The following is a 25,155-nucleotide window of genomic DNA, read 5'->3' as shown; positions in this document are numbered from 1 at the left end:
CCAGTGTTAGGAAAGGTCCCTTGAGCAGAGCTGGAGCTGTCGCGATCCTGAACTCTAAGCCATCCTCCTCCCTACGGTGTCCCTCGGAGCCTCACCCTTCCAACATGCTCCCTCCTGCTGCTTCGTCACCAGATGGCTGCTTCTGTCCTCCAGTGTGGAGGAGGTGCCTGAGAAGGCAACTCCCCATGCAGGGCACATCCCGCTGGAGACGGGTACAGATGGCTTTTCAAGTTCAGGCTTAAGGCCTGGCGAGTGACCACCGCCACATATTTTTTTCCTCCCACTGCAAAAGTGCTTTCAGTGAGCCCTGGGGTGTCAGGCTGGGAGCTAAGGAGGACCAAGTTCTCCGAAAAGAGCCAGGGGAGGGATCAAAGCCCTGTGTCTGGCTGGTGCAGAACTATTGAGGAGGAGACTAGAACTTTGGCCTAAACAAGGCATGGCATGGGTTCTGGCTTTGGAGCATGTGTTAGAGCACAGGTGTGGGGCTAGCTGTATGTTGGGACCCTGGGTTTCTGTCGAATGCCTCCTCTCCTTTTTGTCCCCCTCTTCTGTCTTAGTGAGCTTGGTAAATACATCCATCGCCCTAGGTCATCTCCAAACTGCAGCATACATGCCCGCAGCATTCCACATGCCAGACTCTCCTGCTCCCCATCCCGAGAGGAAGGTGTTTGCTCTCTTCTCTGGCAGTGGTGCCCGCCCGAATGACAGCAGTGTGCTTTGGCATTCTTGGAAGTGGGGAAGGGGAGTGACAGGAATTTCACCTTCTATGTGCTCTGTGAGACCTTCACATATGTTATCTCACAGAATGCCTTCACTATTAGCCCCATGCCCCAGACCTCCCCACTCCAAATGCTCAGAGAGGTCGAGGAATTTGTTGAAAATCTCACAGCCCACCACCTAGAGTGGACCCAGGATTCCAGCTGTGAAGCCTGGGTACTTTCCTTATCTTCATGGTGTCATCCATGGCAACCTCAGATCAGTGGGTGGTGGTTGGTATGGAGGGTCCTTTGTGGCAGACTGTGTCACACGGTGGGGTACCTCTGGAGAGGCTCTGTGTGGTCTCACATGGCACCTATTACCTATTTCTTTCTCTTCTCCATCTATGCACCTTCAGTAGTGTGTTCCTAGTGCCTAACACAAGCTTGTGGGAATGAATACATTAAATCTAGTGGGGGCAGCACATCACTGTGAACTGCATCTCCAGATGGTTGGTTCAGGGACAGGGACAAGAGAAAAGGACTCGGTTCCACTGGCCATATGTGAACAGGTCTCCTCTGAATAGCAGGGCTGGAGCACCAGCAGGATTCTAGAACTATCCACATGTTTTATTTCTGTAGACTAAACAGTGTTGAGAGTTAAGAAAAAGTAAAGACACACCTGTTGGGTTGATGCTACAAAGGAAAAAATTGAAAAGAAACATCATTTTAAACAAGAAAAGCCTAGAATATTCTTGGTCTTCTGACCCCTGATAGAAATTGGTGCTGTTATTGTGATAGCTATGTTTTCATTTTCACTTCCATGAAAAAGTAAATCAACAAAGTCATTTTAAAGCTAATTCTGAATTTTCAGTAATAAGAAATAGAGTTAGCATCCCCGCCATGTTCTCCAAATGTTCTCAGTGCAGGCTTCAGCCCTTTTGACAATGGATGGTTCAAACAAAGGTACTTGTATCTCTCAGAGCGGTGGTTTCTTCTTGGCTCTGTCAAAGGATATGACAGAGAGGCAGTGATCACTCTAAACCAAAGGCTGAGAAAGGTAGTTTGTACTTGCTGATCATGAATTATTGAATGTGTTTATTTAAGAGATATTTATGTAGTGTTTACTGCATGGCCCTTACTCTGTTATGATTTCTTTTTAATAATAGATAGTGCTCACACACAATTTGAGGGCCTGGCTATGCCCCTGGCCTTCAAGGAGCTCCCGTTGAGGGACTAATTAAAGTTTTAATAAAGCATGGAAGGAAAGAGCAATAATAAGCCTGTGGGAGTTTTGCTCCTACAGAGACCATAACTACAGGACTGTGTTGTGGGGGTGAGGACTTCCTTGAGGTCCTCCAGGAAGGCTAAACCAGAAACTCATAGCACAAAATAGTAATACAACTGGTTGCATGTCGTGTCATGTTTCCTCGAATTCAGGTTGGTATTACAGCAAGGGAAGGATCCTCTGTGACTGTGCGTATGGTGTGGGGCAGGGAGAGGTAGAGACAGGAGAAGTTGCAGGAGGATTATAGGTTAGGATGGTTTGGGGAACCCCTCCTCCCAACACCCTGCTTCTCTCTGCTCCCTCACCCCGTCGCAGGCTAATGTCCATGGTGAAAATGGTAAGGGCTGCTGGGCTGTGTCTGCATGGCTTACTCAGAGTCCCAGAGGTGCCCAGCAACAGGAAGTGTGCTGGGTCAGAACCAGACTGCCCAGTTTAGAGGCACAGCCATGGACATGGCCTTTTGGGGCTGTCCCAGGGGTTACCATTGCTGCAAGAAGAAGGATTCTGGCCCCAGGCAGCTACATGCCAAATGGCTCACTGCATGCTGCTCTCTGTCAGTCACCTGGGAGTAAGGGTTGGGAGAATGTCGCCTCTCTCTGCCTTGTCTGGTCAGGACTGTCTTGCTACGAGCTTATCCTGCTCTCTCTGGAAACCTCTTGCTTAACCCTAAGCTCAGGGAATCTTGGTGGGGTTGTTTCTGTTAGAAACATGTTCTAGCACTGTGCTTTTATTCTTCCATTTGACCAGCAGCTGCAGAGAACCATCATGGACCAAATATTATGCTAAGTGTTGGGGAAGATGAGTAAGAGAAGTCTCTGATATTAGGAGCTCAAGTATAGAAAAAGAGGCAGATATATAAGGAAAAATTAATCACAGTAGACTAGGATACACTCTGCGTAATTTCATTTATATGTCATTTTGGAAGAAGGCAAACAGAGATGAAAAAAGAGCAGTGATTGGCAGGGAGTGGGGGCAGGGACCGACAGCAGAGAGCTGTGGAGGCTTTGGGGAATAATGAAACCATTGCGAGTGTTGTATATGCTAACTGTATTTGTCACAACTTGCAGAAGTGTACACTAAAAAGTGAATTTTACTGACTGTACTAGAACTCAGTGTTTATAACGGCAAAGTAAATCACAATAGACCCATGTCTATAGCAGTGCAATTTGTAATTGCTAAGTTGTGGAAGCAACCCAAATATCCATCCACTGAGAAATGGATAAAAAAATTGTGGTACTTTTACATAATGGAATATTACTCAGCGATAAAGAAAGATAAACTCGAGGCTTTTACAGGTAAATGGTCACAACTAGAGACCATACGCATAAGTGAAATAAACCAGACCTTCATGTGTAAGCAACGTATTGTCTCACTAGTGTAAGAACCTGAAAGAGTGAATAAAAATTAAGAGGTATGATAGACATTGTGAAATGAAAGGAAAATGCTCAAAAGTAAAGAGCAACTGGGTTGAGGGAAAAGAGAAAGTAAAGAAGGGAAAATTATATATGTATATATATATGACAGCTGACATAGTTGTACTACTGACTTCTATCGCTTTACTGAAAGGAACAGTTATTGATTACTTATTTGATTGACTTTGCATGTCTCTATTTGTTTTCCTGAGAGACCACTTTGAAGATATCAGTATGTAATACAACAACCATTTTCAATTTCCTACCACTTTGTTTGTAACTCTGTATTGTTTGTATTGTTCTTTTGCTATTTTGTAAATGGATGTCTGTTTGTTAATATGTTTTCTTTCTTTTATTTTAAAAATAAATTTTAAAGAATAAATAAAAGCAACAAAAGAATGAATGAAATATCAAAATCTTAAAAAGATTAATATCAACCATTGTCAAAAATAAATAATAAATGAAGAAAATCCCAATAGAACATGGTAGGTGCTATAATGTTGTGATGTACAAAAAGACACAAAGAGTAGGAGAAGGGGATCAGGAGCAGAGGACACTGGGCTTGTGGTTCTGCAGATGGCGGGAGGGAGAGGACATCCCAAGCTGAGGGTCCAGCACCCGGAAAGGTGTGGAGGCTAACACTGTATTCCGTCAGCTGCCCTTCATTTGCTACAGCTGATGCCGTCACAGGAGTCTGAGCACCAACAGCCCTAAATGTGATGCTGAGTGAGGAAAATGATCTTTTCTTTTTTGTCTTTGTCTGTTTGTGCTGCTGTAACAGAATACCTGAAACTGAGTAAGTTATAAAGAATAGAAATTTATTTCTGACAGTTGTAGAGGGTGGGAGGACCTAGATCAAGGGGCCACTGGGTTGAATTGTCTAACGAGGGCTGCTCTCCATTTCCAAGATGGCGGTCCGCAGCAATTTCCCCTCAGAGCGCAGGCGCGGAAGGCAGCCGGCAAGAAAACAAAATGCTCTGTGATGCCTCTTTACTAGAATTTTCATCCCACCCACAAAATAGGAGCCCGCCAGACCTAATCACCTTGTAAACACCCACCTCTTCCTTCTGTCCCACAGCAACATCTGAATTTTGGAGGGGACACACTAAAATCACAGTACCCTTCAACACTTAAAAAAATCATGCTAAAAACCATGTAACATAAAATGTGCCACTGACCTCTTTAAGTGCACAACCCAGAGGTATTAACTGCACTCACAGTTTTGTGCTTCCTTCACCAGTATCTCTTAAACCCTTTCATCGCTTCACTTGGGCAGTGACTTCCCACTCCTCCCTGCCCTCAGCCCCTGGTAACCAACTGCTAATCTATGTTGAGATTTCATATGAGTGGCATCCTATAGTATATGTCCTTTTGCATCTGGTTGCTTTCCCTTAGCATGTTTTTGTTTTGCTCGTAATGAGGTTAGGGAGCCCAGAGAAAATCCTGTCTTTGGAAGCATTTGAGGAAAGTAGGGAGGTGGCCTTCTCTGAAGTGGAAGCATGGGACACATTGTGGGTTGGTGTCGCTTTCTCCAGGTGTCCTGTACATGCTGCGAATGCCGTTCCTGATCTCCAGACCAGGCCCTGGACTGGGACAGCCCTGGCCACCTGCTCCCCAACGGCAACCCCGTGGGGCCCTCTTCCCTGCACAGATCTGCTGCACAGCCTTCTCACCTGCTACCAAGCTGGAAAGGGGATTTTTAAAAAGACTTAAAATAAATGACCACAAATTGCAAATGAGGTAACCCAAGAATCAGGGTTTGGAGTTAATTAGCCCTTGAACTGTCAAGCCTAATTGCGTCCAGTGAGTTCTGACATTTCTAAGAATAATTAGGGACCTGGCTGTCACATTTCACACAGGCCCAACCAGCATGTGAACAAGTTTTCCTTGCTTTCCCCCACTGCACAATGTCCAGAAACACATAAAGGAGAATTGTACCCAGCGCTAATTGCAGAACCTTGGGTGGAAGTGTCACGTTTTTGAAGAACTTTTCATGTTTGCAGTGAATATATAATGATCCCATTAAGTGGTAGAAATGAGTGTTGGAGGGGTGACACTTTCAAAACGTCTGAAACTACTGGTGTTAATAATAGCCAATATTCACTGTGTGGGTACTATGTGTTTGGCACTATTCTAAAACACAAGGACCAATGAGGTATATGTATTATTGTACTCAATTAATAGATGAGGAAACTGAGGTACAGAGAAGTTATATAAGTTTTTCAAGGTCACACAGTCAAGGTCAAACCCAGGCAGGCTAACTCTGGATAGTGCTCTAGTGACCATTTCATAGTTATATATATCATCTTCATTCATCCATTGAATATTTATTGAGTATACTGTGTTCAGGCACTGTATCAACCTAAGTGTGAAAGAAAGAAAAACAGGAAAGAAAGAAATTACTTATATCCCCAGCAGGAGCTCCCATTTTAGTTGAGGAAATAACACAAATAATACCTATAATAATACAAGACAAGATCATACAAAACAAGGTAAAATTAATACAAGATAATGTAAGCTTGTGTATCTTTTATCCCAGCTCCTTGGGACCAGAAGTGTTTCAGATTTTAGAGTTTTTCTAATTTTTGAATATTCGCCTAAAATTCACTGGCTGAATATTTTGTATTAGAGATGCTCAACATGTATTATGCAAGAAAAAAGTGGTAAGTGCCACAAGAGAAATAGAAATAGTGCTATAACTGTTCAGAGGAGAGAAATGACATTTAGGGTGTGTGTGTGCATGACTGCATGTGTGTGCATGTGTTTGTGTGTGTAAGAGAGACAGAAAGAGAGGAAAAGATAAGAAAAAGGGAGATAAGAACAGAAGATGAATCAGATAAGATTTTATAAAGAATATAGAGAAACAGGCCTTTGTTTTAGGCTCAATTTTCTTCCCCCAAATTCATATGTTGAAGTACTAAACCTCCATCCCTTGAAGTATGGCTGTATTTAAAACCTTAAAGTGAAAATGAGGTCATCTGAACTGACCTTAACCCAGTGTGACCAGTGTCCTTCCAGGAAGTATAAATCTGGGCACAAAAATAGAGTGATCACCATGAGAAGACATAGAGTAGACAGCCATCTATAACCGTGGGAAGGCCCTCAGGAAACAAATAAGCAAAAACAACAAACAACAAGCAAACAAAAAAAGCCGCGCTAGACGCGCTAGAACCTTGATTTCTAGCTTAGAGTCTTCAGAAAATAAATTTCTGCTGTTTATGCTTCTCAGTCGGTGTTCCTCTGTTATAGCTATCCTAGCAAACTAGTCTAAAAAGAGGGTTTGGAGTGGGAGGATATGGACTGATAAAAAAAAGAATGGGGCATACATTTGGGACAATAGCATTTTATTCAGTTGGATAATGGGGAGCCATGGCAGGTATCTGAGCAGGGGTCATATGAACAGCAGTCATTCACTTTATCTGATTCATTCTGCAATCATTTGTTGAACATCTGCCTTTGAAAAAGTCTAATAAACCTCCTAAAGAAACATCCTCCCTTAATCCGCCCCCTACCTGTTCCTGCTCCCATTCATAGGTAACACAGGACCAATTAGCTCTGCTGACCAAAAATGTCTGACTGAGCTTCACATTTGCAGTTGGTAGTATGGGAACATGGTGTTTTTATTTTTCTGAAATACAAATGCAGAACTGAGTTGTGTCTCCCAAACTCCATATTCCACTGGGAGAATATATTCCCTGCCCACATCAGCTTTGCCCAGGAATCCCCACCACCATATCAAAATAGTTTTTTTAGAATCAAGCAGCATCTCCAAGAGAGTAAATAGAAAAACAAAACCAAAAAAACAATGTACAAAACAAGCCAAAACAATGGCAAAAGGACCCGCGGTGTATCCATGGTGACAAGTCCTTCATCAGTGTGGTAAGAATAGTGGCCGAGACATGTCTATATTGAATTCTTAGAGCCTATGAATACATTACTTTACCCTGAAGATGTAATTAAATTCAGGGCCTTGAGTCCACAAGGTTAGCCTGGTTTATCTGGATGGGCTCAATCTAATCATAGGGACTCTTAAAAGAAAGAAGCCTTAGCAGCCATGGATATGGATATGACTATGGAAGAATAGTCAGAGAGATGGGGTGTTGCTGAGTGTGAAAGTGGAGGAAGGTGCAATGAACCAAGGAGTGTGGGCAACCTCTAGAAGCTGGGAAGGGCAAGGAAATGGATTTTTCCTTGGAGCTTCCAGAAAAGATCACAGGCCTGCCAACACCTTGATGTTAGCCCATGGGGACCCGTGTCAGAACTCTAATGCATAAATTTATGTTAAGTCACTAATATAGTAATTTATTATCATGCCAGTAGGAAAGGAACACATTCCACTTTCTATAACTCAAACAAGCCAGGCATGCTTGTTTGAACAGTGCATCCTTTTGGAGTTGGCTTTGGCAGTGTCTTCCTATTCGTGATACCATTCCACAGTGGTGGTAGGTTAGTTAGTCTTGTTTTCCTTCCTGATTCTAAGCTCCTAAAATCAGACACTGAGCTATTTATTCCTACATCTTTGGGTCCAGTATAGTGCCAGCCTCATAGTGGATTTCAGTAACTATGAATAAAATGAACGTAGTGGTCTCAGAGTTGCAGAGGGCTTCATGTGTCCTCGTAGAACTCCCAAAGACATGCATCAGAGCTTCCTTGCAGACACAAAGGGGTCAAACCTGATGTCACCATTGATGTATATAGATGTCATTATGTTGAATTGAATTACTGTTAACTGTAACCATGACAACAAGAAATCTCATTCACATGGAGGGAATAGTGAGTCATTCAGACCAGCGTCAGTGGAGGCCTGGTTTCTCGAGAAAAATCTTTGTACAGTGGAACTCTCCGTCTCTTCTCATGAGGAGTGTTCACCAGGATCTGTTCTAAATAGCTCCCCCTATGTGGTGGCACTTGACTGACCCTTCTAGAAAAAGTGTAGAACCCAGAAACGAAATGTCGCCGGATAGACGGTTCATGAAATTATGTTTATTTCTGGAAAGAAATGGCCATTCATAATTTTTCACTGTTGGGTAGAGAACACTGAAGTTGCTTTCTGGAGGGGTGAATGATCAGCAGTAAGAATACAAATAACGCAGCCTCTTCCCCTGTTGTGAAAGAGCCTCTGGGAGCTGGTGGGCATGGAGCCAAGAGAGAGAGAGAGAGAGAGAGAGAGAGAGAGAGAGAGAGAGACTTGGAGCGGCCCTATTGCTTTCTCCACAGTGAAGGCACTCCTCAGGGGCCCTCTGCAACTTCCCTGCTGCTGTGGACCTGGAAGCCTCAGGGGATGCGGAGATCCTGTCCCTGGACTGACGGCTGTCTCTCTTGTGAGGAAGTGAGAGCTTTACCAGGGTGTACGGCTGGGCCTCAGCCTATCTAACGTGGCCTTTAGAGCTGTTCTCCTTTGAGCAGAAATAAACCCCAAGTTCATTTCTCCTTCTCTTCTCCCCTCATCCCGAGCCTCTCTCCTTGGAGACCCATGTTTCCCTTCCTGCTTCCAGCCCATCTATTCACCCATTTTCCCACATTCAGCCCTGGCTTCAGGTAATAGATCCAACAATGGGCTTCAAAGTGGCCCCTGAAACTGCCCCTTTTAGGACCTCGTGTTACATTCAGGTAGCTTCAAGGGATAACAGTTCTGTCCAGTGACACTTCCCTCACTGTCAGCCTTCTAGCGTTGAGATCCCTTCTGTGTACATTTCCAGTCCAGCAGGTCTTTCCCTTTTGCCTCCTTCTAGTTCCTTCCCAACTCCTTGGAACAAGACATAACCTTGGCAAGCCATGGCCCTACGTCTGTCCCCAAAGGCTGAGAGGAGCAATTCTTTCCCCTGCATATCAGAATAGTCATCTAGCAGGGATTTGGATGACTCTAATGGTACTGGGAAGGAGCAGATACAGGTTGATCAAGTCTTAAGCAATAAACAGGAAGTGGATGGAGGATATGACAGCAAAGCAGTTGCCACACAGTTTTGTCTTTATGGCTCATGTCTGAGTGTTTCTGTGATTACAGGGTTCTGATAAAGGCATATCGAACCAAGAAATACTTAGTGAGTGACTAATATGTGTGTAATTTGCTGTAGTTTAGCTTGACCAGGAAAGAAAATGGATCAATTAGCAATTGCAACATTCAGAATGAACCCTAAATCATGAACAGCCATGGTACCTTGCCATTAGGAGGGCTGGACTAGGACGAGAGCAGGAGAGCTGGGGTGGTGAGGCACCCTAGTGACCCCCAGCAAAAGGAAAACCCTGCAAAAACAACCTTGCCAGAGAGGCAAGCCAGGTGTTAACACCTGGGGAGGAAAGAGGCTCCTATTCAGTCCAAGTGAAAAAAGAAAGGCAGTATTTGAGGGATATTAACATTGACATTAATACTTCACTAAAGAGCCAATGTCTCTGGACAAATGTGAGAAGCAACAGATGGAGTGGGAAGATGGAGGTCTCCTAACTCCATCAAGATGGGAAACCAGAGCTGGGACATAGTTCTGTTCTTGTGCTTAACACACACTTAAGACTCTGGGATCAAAGGCAGGATTTGTGGGAGAACACAGAGCAGCTCAATGCAAGAGCACACATCAGTGCTGGATGTAAAATATCTTCTCAAATGCGTTGGTATATCTTGCTTTCTTCTTGGATCCACTGAAAGCCCTGCTTTGCTGTTCTGTAGAGAATCTCCTGTGGGTACCCAGGCCGGTGTGCCTCCTCCATAAACACCGTGACACCAGTGACACACCTGCTTCAGCTACCCGAGGGGGTGCCCTGTTGCCTCTAAATCTCATTAAAGCTCTCAGGTAGGGAAACTCCCTTTGAATGTGTGTGTGTGTGTGTGTGTGTTGTGTGTGCGCGTGCGCGCACATGCGCATGTTGAAATTCCAATTGACTGTGCGCTTTGCAAGTTCTCTTTCCTGGATTTCTGCATACTGCGCTTTCTCCCCAGGACTTCCTTCTTTAACCATGGCCCTGTGGCTATCACTGCCTAGAAGAGTCCAGAGCTCGTTCTCCAAGACTCAGTTGAACGCCGCTGTGTGAAGTCTTTCTTCATTCTCCCTCTCCCATGGCTCCGTTGCACTTTGTAACTCTGTGGCAGTTGTCTTGTGCTGTAGACATCTAGTCATTTGCTCCTCTACGTGGACGTAACGACTTGAGAGTCAGTGTGTATTTTATTTATCTCAGTATTTCCATTGCAACCTTGACGTATATGTATGTCACAGGTTAGATTTCAGTTTGTTGACCTTGGGCAAGTTACTGCACTTCCCTAAGCATCGGTGCCCTTACCTGTCAAGTGGGGCTAATAATAAGAGCATGTCTTTCAGGGGGATTATTGTCAGAGTTCAGGGATCTCTCGTGACTTCCTTCTTTGTGAGGAAAAGAGTGCCTTCTACATTTTGGGCATTCTTAGCTTTCCCCATGCATCAAAATCATCTGGGGAGCCTTTAAAACTCTTAATGCCTGAGCCCCACCCTCCAGAAACCTTCCTTCCATGGGTGGGTCTGAGTCGTGACTAACTTTTATTCCCCAAGTGTTCCTCACATACAGCCAGGGTGGGGAATTCCTGCAAATCATTAGAGACTTTACCTCTTCTACCACATACCCTTTCAGTCTTTTCTTTCTAAAGCAAAGAGCTATAATTTGAGGAAAACCAATCTTTAGAATATCCCAGTGTTAATACCCAGAGCAGAACACTTAACCCTGTTTTCTTTAATCCACCACCAGTCACACTTTCCAACCTTCCACGATGACTCAGTATTTTAAATTCTTCTTGGTTTTCCTTTTGAGTCTCATAATAGTAAAGCATTTGCTCAGGTGATCCGCTGCATAAAATGTTAAGCAATAAAAGCAGAAGGTAGTGGTGAGTAGTGAGGTTTAATGAATACATGGAATCGCGATTTTTAATTTCTCCTCTGTAGCCCATTATGACCCTTGGGCTTGATCCCATCTGCCCAGAGAGAGCAGGCCTAGGAGGGGGTGCACTTGGAAGTTGTCTTCCCCCTACACTTCTGTGCGCAGATCATGGACTGTTAGGCTGTAATAATCATAAGCATAGAGTGCTTGCTATAAGGAAGATGTAGATCCCCATTTCTTGTTTGCTAGCATTTAAAAAGCCTTTGTTCATAATTATATGCATGAAGCTTCTTACTGGGCATTGCATTTCAATAGGAATGAGGCCAAAGGCAGGACCAGAGAATCATCCCACTGTGGCCAACCCGGGAGCGCTGAGTCAAGGCCCTTTTGCTGACTCAATTGTCTCCCTGAACTGCAGGACTTACATGACTTCAGTAGAGTCGAGCCGAGGGGTTCTATTGCCAAGGTGGAGAGAAAAGGCTGATTCAATTTCAGACTGGCAGACGATGCCAGTAGGCGGAGGAAATACGATCTCTTAGGGATGGGAGCAAGTTTTGGGGCTATGCTTCTTGGACAATGGCAATCCCAGCAATTTGCCCTTTTCTGGATTCCTGTTACACTCCCTCTTCCCTTATTCCCTTACATTCCCTTTGTACAGGATGCTTGCTGTTGTTTTTCTAATAGACCAGGGAATATGACTTTAAGAAACTTATGAAAGAGCTACGCAATGGTAAGGCAATTCTGTAGACCGGTTGCATTCATTCCAGAGCCTATGCTCTGGCTTAGGTAGAGGGAAGCAAGATGTCTATTCGCAACTCCCTTCCTGAGCCATGAGGACTCAAATCCCAGACTGGACTTAGAGCTATCTCTATAAGCTCCCTACATGCCCTCAGCTTACTCCATCATCAAACTTAAGAGTTTAGTGGGACAGGACTTTGGACATCATTTTTACAGATCAGGAAGCCGATGCTTAGACAGTTTAAGCAATTTACCCTGCTGACATGTCAGGTTTGTGGCAGAGGCAGACCAGCACCTGCACCTTCCATCAGCCTTGTGTCTGCTGGCTTCCACCTCTGAGCTGAAGGATTCCTGGCTGGCCTCAGGATGACACGAAGGCTGGAGAAGAGGACTGCTCCCTGACATTCAATGGGAGTATGTGTGTGTGTGCATGTGTGTGTGTGGGGGGGTCTTTTGAAAATGTTATCTAAGCTCCAGTTATACAAACAAGACAGAAGAGCAAGTGAAGACCAAGCCACCTCCAGCCAGGGAGGACATTCTTAATGCACGAAGTCACTGACTTTTAGGGCAGAACAAGGTTTTCAGGTTGACTGCCACAAATTAGTTTTCCCAAAAGCAGCTGCAGAAAAAATGTGAAAAAAATCGACCAAGCATTGCACAGCTCACTCTGCTCTTCAAACACAAATATTTGTTTTGTATCAGGAAATGGCTCAGGGCACTGGCACCAGCGCACTAAGTGCGTGATTATGGTGCCACGTGTCCAGCTGAGTGCCCGGGAGTGATTCAGGATTTCTCCTCTCTTAGCCACTCCTCCACTCAACACCTCCTGACAGCAGCACCTGAGTCAGAACAGTTGGAGCCCTGCCTGGAGCTAAGAACCTTACCCTCTTTCGAAGTCCTTTGAAGTTTGGAGCTGAGGGTGGTCCAACACCCCCTGCTGGGGATTCTGTCTTGTTCTTTCCAGCTGGATTTACCAGCCCAGTCTGGCTACCCCACAGCTAAACTCCTGTTCCCTGTCTGACAAGAGGCATCCTCTGCTTAAAGTGTGCAGTGCCTGGTGATGCCAGTTCTTTTCTGCCCCTCTCATCTTTTCTCTCAGAGGGAGAAGGAGATCCATTTGGGAGTGGTTGGGGCTGGATCAGGACATATTTCCCTCACATCGTGGGTACCAACAGGACAGGTGGAATTCCTGGCTGAAGACAGGTGAAGCTCCATCCCATCCCCTCTGAGTACGTGGGCACCTGAAGTCTCAGGCTGCTGGCCACACAACTGTGAAGGCTGGGAGGGTTTTCCTGGTGCCTTAGCAATACAAATGTAAACACACCAAGGGAGTAGGGCAGCTGTTCCCCTTTCTACCAAGCACAGCTCCCTGGTGTGGCTCTCCCTGGTGAAGGGTATTCCAGCTAGGGCACTAGGGTCATTGGGGTGTCAGTTCTGTTAAGCAAGGAGTGACCCAGAAAGGAGGGGCTTCCCAGCACCAGAAGGGAAGCAGTCAGGCTGAGATCTAAAGCTCCTGCTGGGCACATCCACTTCTGCCTGCCTTCAGCTCCTGCCTGCAACTCTGGTAGGGGAACATTTCATTCACAATCTAAAACAACGCTTAGACTCTCATACCTTTTGAGCAGTGACCTTCAAAACTATCTATGCCAGTGTCACTGATTTTAAATCCCTTACTGGTATTGATAAAAGAAAAGGATTACGTAGGAGCTGGAAAAATTCTGGTACCACCCAATTTTGCCTGGGGCTTACTCCTGTTTTGTTAAAAAAAAAAAAAAAATATATATATATATATATAGTTATGTCACTGAAGTGAGTAGATCAGCCTCTCTCCTCTCTGGGTTCTCTGTCATCTTTCTTAGCTATGTCACCAAACTAAGCCTGCAAACTGTCTATGAAGTCAGCCTTCCTGTGGGGACTTCCTAATATTGACCAAGTACTGATGAACTTTATAGAGTCACTTAATCTGTGAGCTGGTGGCGATCCAGAGCTCCAGTGCAACACCCGTGCTGTACAGATAAGAAAGCCAGGGCTCAGGGATTTAGCTCTGCTTTCCCAATCCCTTCTCTGGTTCTCTGAATGACTAACAGCGCTGCACCACCCTGTTCTGGTCTAGCACAGACTCTGTTTCTGCAACAGGAAGAGCTAAAACCCTCTCAAGCCTAACATGTAATGGAAACCATACTTGACTACTGAGAACCCACCTCTCTGGAACTGCTGAATCGCTGGCATTAATTAAACACAGAAAAGCATTTTCTTCCCCTAAGGAGAATGATATTATAGATGAGTCACATACTGAGGACTGTGGCATAATATTTAATAAAGGTTACCTTCCCTCACACTTAAAGAATGCAAATCTGGCAGGGTGGGTTTCAAGCTAGACCTATTCTGACCTTAGAGAGGGAGCGACCTTGACTGTTTTTGTTCTAGATTCTTATACTGGAGTGGGGATGTGGATTTATTTTAGGAAATGTGGACAGCAATGGCTGATGGCTCTGGACGAGGGTAGAGGGAAAGACACATACAGGCACTCATACACACATGTGCCACACACATAGCAGACACACACATATGAATGTACACATATAGACACATACTTCAGGGCATGCTCAGACACAAAGCACATATATATGCATGTGCACGCTCATATACAAACACACAGAAACACATATACACACATACATGTCACACACAAATACACATACCACACACAGAGACAGGTCCACACGTGTACAAATGCACACAGACACACATACACAAGGCAACACACACACGCACGCAGGCACGCATGTGTGCGCCTCTGGTTGCCATAGACTCCAGTGTTTGTTCCCAGTGGCTGGCTCAGCAGAATATTTGGCTGAGTTGCAAGATTCTGTTTTGACGGTGGGTATTTTAAAGAGCAAATAAATTTCTCAGGTTCAGGAAAACACCAGCAAAAGGAGCTAAGTGTGGGAGAGAGACTTTTTTTCCCCCAAGAATAACTTCTAAAGTTGGAGCAGAATTTCACCTATTAACCTTGATGATGTTGCTTTATTCTGCTTCTGTTTCTCAACCTACAGAGCCTCAAACGAACTCTTGCCAGCCTGCGAGGCACACCCTCAGCTGGCAGCTGTGATGTAACTTTTTGTTGACAACATATGCTCTGAGTACACAGCGGCTTGCCATTGTGGGGTAGACAGCAAAACCTGCATAAAAGTCATCATATCCAAATATTTACAAGAATCATAAATGTGGGATGTTAATCACTTCTGAGAATAATTATGCTCCCTTTAAAGATATGCAATCAGTAAATGATAGGAGTGATTCAAGGGTAAGCAGAGATCCTTGGGTCTGGAAGAAGGAAGAGGTAAAGTTAATGCTTTCTTCAAACGTTTCACTCTTTCACCATTTCCTCAGCTGTTAGTGCAGCTTAAATCCAAAAAATGTAACCAAATATATTGTTTTTATGGGAAATGGCCTGTTAAATTAATGCTATGTTGACCAATTTAAAATAATGACGTAGAATGAATCCATAAGCTACAGAAATATACATGGAAATTAGATTTATTTTAAATTAAGGAAGCCAATTTTGAGAAACAAAGAAGTCCGTTTTATTGCAAAATTAGTGTTACAAATCAGACAGATAATGAAAGGTTGAGGGAAAATGATACTTTTGAAAAATAAAGTTCTATGATCTCCAATCCAGATTTTACAAATTTCTACTGGTGTTTTAATTTTGTCAATGGGGATGTGAGGGTGATATGCCCATCACATCAGTCACCCCATTGATCTCCAGGGTTGATTCAGTTGATCTGGTTGGCTAGGTGGGTGTCCCCTTCCTCCCTCAGTGCCCCATGTGAGTCCCTCCCAAAGCTGCACACTCAGTCAAAGAGGACGACCACCCCCAATAGAGGAGACCTTTCCTTGGTCAAGGGTATATGAATAGCTGCGCTCCCTGCTAGAACCTCCAAACAAGCTCTCAATTTTGTCAGTGGGTTTGAAGAACTTATCAAGAAAATTGTTCGAATAACATTAAAGACTTTAAACTTTCTAAAGTGCCATAGTGACTTTGTAGAAAAGAGAGAAAAGGGTATTATAATATCTAAATAATCATGGAACATTTCAAGGCCTGGAGATATACTCATTGTTGAATTGAATTTTGAAATTCCAGCTCTGAACAGACTTGGATTTGTTATATCCCTTTGTGTTGGTCAGCTGTCCATTACTGTAACAAAATACCAGAGATAATTAACTTATGAAGAGGAAAGGTTTATTTGGCTCACAGCTTTGGAGGTTTCAGTCCATGGGCAATTGGTCCTGTTGCTTTGGGACTGGTAATATAGCACATCACGGTGAAGCAGGTGGTAGTGCAAGCCATTCACCTCATGGCCAGGAGGAGAATGAGAGAGAGAGAGAGAGAGACAGACAGACAGACAGACAGACAGACAGACAGAGGCAGAGACAAGACTAGAGTCCTATAATTTCCTTCAAGGGCATGGCAATTACCTGACTTTCTCCCCTGGACCCCACCTTTTAGTTTTCACCACTAACAGAGCCAACCTGGAGACCGAGTCTCTAACATGTGTAGAGTCAGTGAGTAACTTTTCTGATCCAAGCTGTGGCAGCCTTTGGGCCAAACAGTGGTGTCTCAACTCAGGATGTCATAGCGATTACAGATACTGGTCCCTCAGGTCCCATTAGGTTGGGCTACTTTTTTTTTTTTTATAGAAGCAAATGATCTATTTAGTATAATCCCCATAAAGTGACCCCATTTGGTTATTAAACTCATTTTCTTTTACCAAATGTCCTCCAAATGCTTTAAAATCATGAGTAGGTTGATGAATGAGAAGGTAGGGAAGGAACAAGAGCATGATATTTCTCAATTTATATGGTCCTTTCTCTTCCAAGAGGGGCCTACATCTTTGTGAATGGGAGCTACACTGAAAACGAGCTTGTGATGAACTGTCAGCATTACTCCAGACTCTTCTTTCACAGGTGATGTAGACATGACCAGAGCAGCAAAATGCAAACTCCCAAAGGCGTGGGGTGAGGGCATAGCAAGGAAATTGGAATGAAATTTCTGGAAAAATCATCTGGATTTTACCCTTACGTTTCCTCATGTATTCCATTCAATCTATGAAAAAGGAACTTTGGGGATGAATTTTCTTTAGAAAGACACTATCTATTAGAAAATGTTATTTAAAAATTTGTCAATGCTATTTTTTTTTTTTACCTGAAATTACCTGAAACTTTGTTAAATCCTTGTTAAATAAATTGTTAAATATAGGAGTGTGATTTTCATTGGGATAAGAAGACTAGAAAGCCTTAGACCATGTAGGGCTCCATTTGACCTTCCAGGAGACTGAGTTAGGCCCTGCACCAGTTTCTTACACCTTCTTAAGGGCCTTCCTGGCTTCCAGGCAATGGAGAATAGGGGGCAGGGAGTGTGGACATGCTGGCACTGGCCTGGTCTCAGCTGCTTCCCTGGAAAGCAGAGCCAAAGGCCACACAGCCTGGAGTGCTGGTGTACTAGAAGACGCCATTCCAAGGACACAGGTGAGGGAATGAGGAAAAGAGCCAGAAAAGAGAAAGAATCCTTAAGAGAGCACTGAACTGAGCTGGCCACTATTGCTGTTACACTCAACTGACTCTTCAACCTTGCAGGACTATCTTTTGTGACCCTGTATGAATGACTACACCTTAGGACAGCTTTTTGTAGGGAAGAGATGGGAAGAGTTTTTCATCTACTTCCATCTTCCATTGGTCAACTGCAGGCAGGCACTCCTGCTCACTTCTGGTTGTACATTTATAGACTGTGCTAGTTGTACACTTACAGACTGTGTTAATCAGGTATTATATCACTTTGACATAATGCCTGAGATAACAAAAGAAAGGTTATTTGTTTGCACAGTTTTATTTGGTTTCAAGGCTTATGGTTTTAGAGATTTCAGTCCATGGTCAACTGCCTTCATTGTTTCTGGGCTATGGTCAGGCACAGCATCATGGTGAAAGGGTGAGATAGAGGAAAACTGCCAAAATCATAGCAGCCAAGAAGCAAAGAGAGGGAAAGTGCCCAAGAGGAAGGAGTTGGGGACAAGATGCACCTTGCAAACACCCCTTCCTCACAGTGACCTACTACTTCCAATGGGGTCCCCCCTTTAACAGCTCCTTTAGTCATGAACTCAATGGATTAATCCATTGATGAAAGGCACCCTCACCACCTACGCAGCTCTCTAGGTCTCACCTCTGAGCACTGCTGCTTTGGAGGGTCAGACTCTCCATACACGAGTCTTGGAGGACCCTTCATATATAAACCATAACATAGACAGTGTGTGGCCCCTCAGGCTCTTGTGGCAGAGCTCACAGAGACATTCTAGTTGGGGTGAGGCACTAAGCTGGTGCAGTGTGTGGTTGCATGGGAGACGTTCTCAGGCTCTTGAGAGTTGACTAGCAGACTGGTAGCTGGAATGGAAAATATGGCCAAAGATCTGAGAGGTGTGAGCCAGAACCTTTGAGGAGTATAGTCTTATCCAGACCTCTACCTGGATTTCCACTGGGAACATGGCCTTTTGGTCCCAGGGAATAGAACACAGGAGACTTGGCACCTGCAGCGGAGTGCTTGTTATTCCCCCGTTTCCCTCTTCTTAGTAACAGAACTCCCAATTTTTAACCACACCCTTGATTACACAGGATAAAGACTTCCTTTCCTAGTCACCCTTACAGATTAGTGTAACCATGTGACTTAATTTTGATCAATAGGGTGCAAGTAGAACTGGTATGTGCAACTTCTAGTGTCATTGAACAGAGAGAACACGTTCTCATTTCCTACTGTCTTCTTCTAAGTGGCCGAAACTCAGATGTAAAGGTTGGCACTCCAGTAGCCATTTTGTACTATGAGATGACTTTGAGACTGGAAGCTATACGTGGCAAAGCAGAAACCACAAGGAATGTGGGCTTCTGTCATCAGAGTCACCAAAAAAATCCCCAAACTGCTCACTGGTGGTCCTGACTGAGCCTCTTCTCTGAATCACACTACTAGGCAGTTTTCACCTTGTATCTCATGGAATACGCTTTTCTGAAGTAAGCGTTATTACTGCTGCAATAGCCATTTCCACAGGGTGATCCTGGCCCAGTCTTGCTCCTCTCCAATCTATTCTCTCGTAGGAGAGTCCATCATGGTCCGCTAGACTCTCCTATAGCACCTTTCTGCCTAGAATGGTGTTTTTGTTATGTAATACCATCTCCCCCATAATGGTTAAAAACCATAATGTTCTGTATGCTGACAAAGAATTCAGGAGGGCTGTGGCCTGGTAGTTCTTGCTGGGTGGACTCTCCCAAGTTACTGGGGCTGCAGTCATCTGATGACTTGATCGGGTGGCACAGACTCTCCTGGGAGGGCCCACTCACAAGCCTGGGAAGCTGGAGGAAGGAAGCCGCAGTTTCCCTCCATGCAGCCTTCACCACAGGACTGCCGAGGACAGGACGGGACAACTGGCTTCCTCCGGAGGCAGCAGGAATCCAAGACACCAGGACGGAAGTGGCACTCTTTTTTATCCCCAAGTCTTGGAAGTCATGCCTCTTCTCTCCTACCATAGTCTAGTGGTAGGGGAAATTCCAGGTAACACACACACACGCACACTTGTGCACACATGCACACGCATGCATATGCACTGGGTTAAGGGGAGAGGACATGGAAATCACTTCACAAAATACTGTCAGGTATCAGTTGCGGGATAGGGTACATATTGGGATAGATCCTGGGGTTTGGGAAACACAAAGCCGGGATCCTTAGCCGCTGCACTATCCTACCCTTGGGGGACACGCCATAGGAGTGAGCAGAGCCCCCTCCATGTTTGCCTTTGTTGAGGCCTGGTCCGCCAGGGAGTGCTAAGTATCATGAAATGAAGATGAGCAGTTGGCTCTGAGCGCCAAACATATGCTGTAGTTTGATCTCTGAAAAGACAGATTCTGCTTGTGTCCAAGGAACGCTTGAGGACTCCTACCTAGGACTCGCTCAGCCCACAGCCCTGCCCCTCTCAGCCGAGGACTGGCTGTGTACATGAAGTGGTGCCTCTGTTTGGCTTTGCAGTGTCACAAGAGACAGAGCTCACCCTAGGGCAACTACACCTCCTTCCACAGCACTCCTGGCATCCCGCCCTCCTTGCAGCTGAGCTATGGATTTGGGTGGAAAATCTCTCCCAAGCACTGGGAACCATGGGAGGGGGGCAAACGCCTGAGCACAGGCGGCATCTCTGAGTTTCTGTCAAGAATGCTGTGTGAGCTACAAAACCAAGTTCCAAACATGCCCGGGCACAGGGACTTCTGTGTGAGCAAAGGAAAGTTTCTGTGCCAGTAAAAGAAACAACTACAACAGGTATGCAAAGAGGCAGCTTGCAAAGACCTCCCTGTCACAGCTCGCAGCTCATCCCAGCCCCAGGGTATCCCCCACCTCTTCAGGCGCAGGGCCTCAGGCTGTTCACCTGGGATCCCAGGCTGGGGCATGCTTCCTCCTCAAGGATGCTGTGCTGCTGCTGTTCCCAGAGTGCATTGCGTTCCTCGGATCCGACGCGCTCCCAGAGTATAGAGTATTGTTGTCACTCTATTACACAACGGGGCTAAATATAGGAGTGCAGCAGAATGTCTCTCCAGCATTTGCCTGGGAGGAACACGTGGCCTAGTGGCCGCAGAGGACTCAGCAGATAAGAGCTGATGTGCAGCCTGCTCCAGAGCAGGAGAGGCTAAAGAGGGAGAGAAAGGCCCTGGATGTTTTCCTGGCAGGGCGGCCCTGGACCGCAGTGTGAGGTCTGCGTCCTGCTACTGTGATGCTCAGAGGCCCCAGGACAGCAGCCTCTCCCACCAGGAATCGGGCACACAGACCACAGCTTACAGAGCAGGTGCATCTGCCCAGCACAGTGGCAAAGCAGGATGGCCTTCAGAGGGCCACAAGAGAGAGGACAGGAGTCTCCCCAAGGGTTTGTTCATACACACACAATGGGTTGTGGACCTCCAACACACTCACGGTGTTAGATCTGTTCTTCTCCGTGTCCCAGACAGAGCAGAACTGGGAACTGACATTCTCTCTGCCTTGCACTGTGTTGGTCCCCAGACCACTGTCCCCACGCATCATGTCACCATGTCCTTCCACTTAATGCAACCTCTGCTTGTCCCTCTTCTGCTCAGCAACTGTCTGTACAGATGTTTGCAAGTGTCAGCTCTAAGTGCTAAAAATAATACCAGCATTCTATCCCAGGCTCTCTCATGAGGTGCTTACCAAGGAGTTTCACTGCAGTTTTCCAACAACGGGCCATCAAGTTGTACTCAGAGCACTCAGGCTGCACCTCTACGCAGTGGGGAGCAGGCACCATCCAGGGCTGACTTTTTAGGGAGCTGATCGTGTTTCTACTCAATCGGCGTCCCTGAGTAGGGAAGCCCCAGCAGGGGAACAAAGGCAGGGCACAGTGTGGAGAGCCTCCTGCTAGAGGGCAGAGCCTGGTGGGTGCAAGGTATGGAGGGTGGCTGGGTGCATGTACTCTGGAGCGCATAGGCAGATTCCACACAGGTCTGGGAGCACAGCTGAAGAGCAGAGGGCTTGGAAGCTTCCTGCAGCAACTTTCTGGTCTGTGATACCACCAGAAAGTTTGACACTATGACTTAAAATTGCACACTCATTGGCTCTCTCCCATCCTTACTGGTGATGTCACCAGTCACCTGCCACTCTGGGTCATGGAGTAAACCTGTCAGTTAATTCTTTTAGGCCAGGCTGAGTGCATTAGCATTGACAGACCTCTCTACAAAGGACGGGAGAGGAAGTTCTTGGATTTTCAGCAGAGAAAGCGTGACCTTGGTGACCGGCACACTGCTCCTCCCCTCTCATGTTGTCCTAATGCCATGGCCCACTCATGAGCTCCTCGGAAGAAGAATTAAGCAGTGACCAGAAGTAGCAGCAGGGCTGACTGACTTGGGGAAGGGGTGCCCCCACCCGGGACAGAGAGGCGGCAGAGAAACTTTCAAGACCTGCTCAGCTGCTCACCTGTCCCCTTCCTGGGACATCAAGTGCCATGTGGGCAAAGATGCCTTCAATTTGCTTCCTGTTCTGTTTTCAGGGCTCAGACCAAGGGGCTGGGTAAGCACTCGTGGAAAGAGTGAACGCATCTGATCTTGTTCAAGTGGCTTTTCTGGCTCCTGCTCATAGGTCCTCCGGGCCCTGACCTGTCTCCCCAGAAGCTGCCCTGCTCACTGAGATCCTCTCCCCTCTCTCAGTCTCCCAAACAGTCCCCTCTCTTTGTGGTGCTGGGGATTGAACCCAGGGCCCCACACATCCTAGGCAAAGGCTGCAGTGCTGAGCCACACCCCAACCCTTTCTTTCCCATTTCTAATTATTTTTTTGTCTCCCTTCACCCCTGTCCCAGAATACTCAAGATAACCTCACTAACAAGGTCAAAATACACTGCAATAAAACATAGATGCAGCTTTTCCTACCCATCCTCTGCCCTCCCCTCCTCCCCATTACCAGGGAAATTTCTGAATGCACAAGAACCTAGGAAGACTAGGAAAATGTCTTCACTTGCTTGTCATCCAGTTTCAGTGATGAGCAGTATTTTGCCAATGTCATGTCAGCTTCTCTCTGAGCTTTTTCCTTTCTCTGGAATATTTTAATCCTCTAACTTTCAGGGCCGGGGATATAGCTCAGAAGTGCAGAACCTGCCTCACAAGCATGAGGTCCTGAGTTCGATTCCCGGTACCAACAACAAGAACAACACCCCCCCCCAAGTAATCCTGTAACTTTCAGAATGGAATGAAAAGCTCCTTTCCATAGCTTCACCACCCCATTAGCTTGCCAGCCTCTCCAGGATGGAGTCCAATCTAGCTCCATTATTCCTGTGTCACGTGTCACAAAAGTCTGCCTCTGTATTGGGAGCTGTTTGAATTAGACCAAAAAAAAAAAAAAAAACTTTACTAAGTGATTTTATTTAGAATCCAATTTTGCTTGCTTAACATGAGCTACAGCATCTATTTGTCCTCCTCCCCTTTTTTGTTCTTGAGTTGAAAAATCAGCTCCTACTTCCCCACCCCACAACACACAGTGTCATTTATTTTTCTTGCTTTCTTGCTCTTGAACCACACTGTGAGGCATTTCACCAGCAACTCTTTATTATCTGTCATGGTGTCACTAGCCCAGGAGGTGGTCCAAAAATTGACAGCAATGAAATGGCCACGGTCCGGATACTTCTTTACAAAGATGGTCTTGTTCAAAGAGGCAGGTCTACCAGGCTCCTTCAGCAAAGTGCTGTCCCTTTCTTACCTGGAGGGACAGAGATATATGAAGCCACATTATGTGGACATGGAGAACATTCCCAAGAGCCTCTGCTACGTCTGCCTGCAGGGACTACTGTATACAGCTGTCCTCCTGTATCCATGTGAAATGTGGTACCCCAGGAGGTGCTTGAAATCATAATTAGCACCAAACCTCATATATATGATGGCTTGTTCTGTGCACACATGTCTATGATGAAGTTTAAATTATAAATTAGTCCTAGTAGGAGATTAACAATAATAGCTCATAGTCGGGGATATAGCTCAGCGGTAGAGTGCCTGCCTGGCAAGTATGAGGTCATGAGTTTGATGCCTGGTAGAAAAAAACAAAAACAAAAACACCTCCCAAACCACAACAGCTCATAAGAAGATAGAACAATGATAGCAATACAATGTAATAAAAGTTAAATAATATAAATGTGCTCACTCTCTCAAAATATTTACACCAGTGTATTGACCTCAGGGGATCACAGGTGGCTGAAGCTGCGGATCAGGGGACTCTCTTATATGTAGAACGCTGACAGTGATTTCTTGCCCTGGAAATTTAAATTTTAACGCACATACTGTATATGAACTTCTTCCTTATTTCCAACTCTATAGCAAAGGGGAGGTCCGTTGTTTTTCTTTCTTGGCTGGGAACACACACACGGATTCCTTCTTCACGGTGCCCATTGCATGCCGTCGCATGGCAGGTGATGAGCTCCATGTGTGCCCCCCTTTCCACAGCTGGCCAGATCCAGAGGTGATGGAGGGGGGGAGTTTGACTCCCACATCCTCAGGTGAGAACTGCTTCACTCTCAGTGCTTCCTACCCGCTGGCTCCCCATGCACTATCTGTACATTCTCTCCGTGGTCTGCTGGGTTCCAATATACATTTACTATTTTCTCCTGGGTGTGACACATTGGGCCCTTAATTATCCATGCAGACTCAGCTGATGAATTGTTCCTGAGCTCGTCGTATCTGTACCTATGCTTGTCTTCCTTCAAGACCCCCAAATGGGAATAATCACATTGTCAGGCATAGAGGCACACAAGCTCCCCTGTTTCTCTCTTGAATGATCCCCCATGTGCTGTGACTTACCCTGACCTGGGTTGTCCCCTCCCACCTGCTGCAGTCTGCTGCTCAGGAGCTGCTCCTGTGGACAACCCGCTGGACCCAGGGCTGTCCTCTCTGTGTCACTTCCTCACCTGTGTTTCCAGGGTCGGTACCCCAAGTGCCTGGGGCATTGCTCAGTCAGAGTTGCTTGGAAACAGGGTGGCTATGTAAAATATAACAGACCTCAGGGTCTCACCTGCTAGGCTCCTTTGTCTGTCCTGCTCAGGCAGCTGCGATTCCTTATAACAGCTGGCATGTTTCGAATGCTTACCATGTGCCAGGCACTTTACCTCTATAAAATCATTTAATCTCCACAACCCTGTGAAGTAGGTACTGCTGTTATCTTTTTCCTTCCTTCCTTCCTTCATTCCTTCCTCCCTCCCTACCTCTTTCTTTTGAGATGGGATCTCACTATAATGCTCCAGCTGGTCTCAAAATGGTCTCAAATTCTGGGCTCAAGTGATTCTCCTGCCCCAGGTCCCCGATTAGTTGGGACAATAAGTGTATACCACCGTGCCTGGCCATTATCCTCATTTTACAGATGAGGGAATTGAGATGCAGAGAGGTCCTGATACAGCCCACGATCACACAGCTGATAATTAGCAGAGGTGGCTTGCACATCTGGAATGTAAGTCTGACTCAACCATCCAAATGCCTTTAAAAGGAACCCTGAAAGTATGAAAAATTACACATGATATGGAAAAAATTTAACAAGGCTCTTGGCTCTGGTGATGGCATTCTGCTTCTTCTCTTTTCATTTTCCTTTATCTGTGTATTTTTTCCTTTGTAATTATAGGATTGC

The sequence above is a fragment of the Chinchilla lanigera genome, unplaced genomic scaffold (assembly GCF_000276665.1).
Source record: "Chinchilla lanigera isolate Chin_1 unplaced genomic scaffold, ChiLan1.0 scaffold00030, whole genome shotgun sequence".
NCBI classification, from domain to species: Eukaryota; Metazoa; Chordata; class Mammalia; order Rodentia; family Chinchillidae; genus Chinchilla; species Chinchilla lanigera.
Note: the sequence above shows the minus strand (reverse complement) of the source record.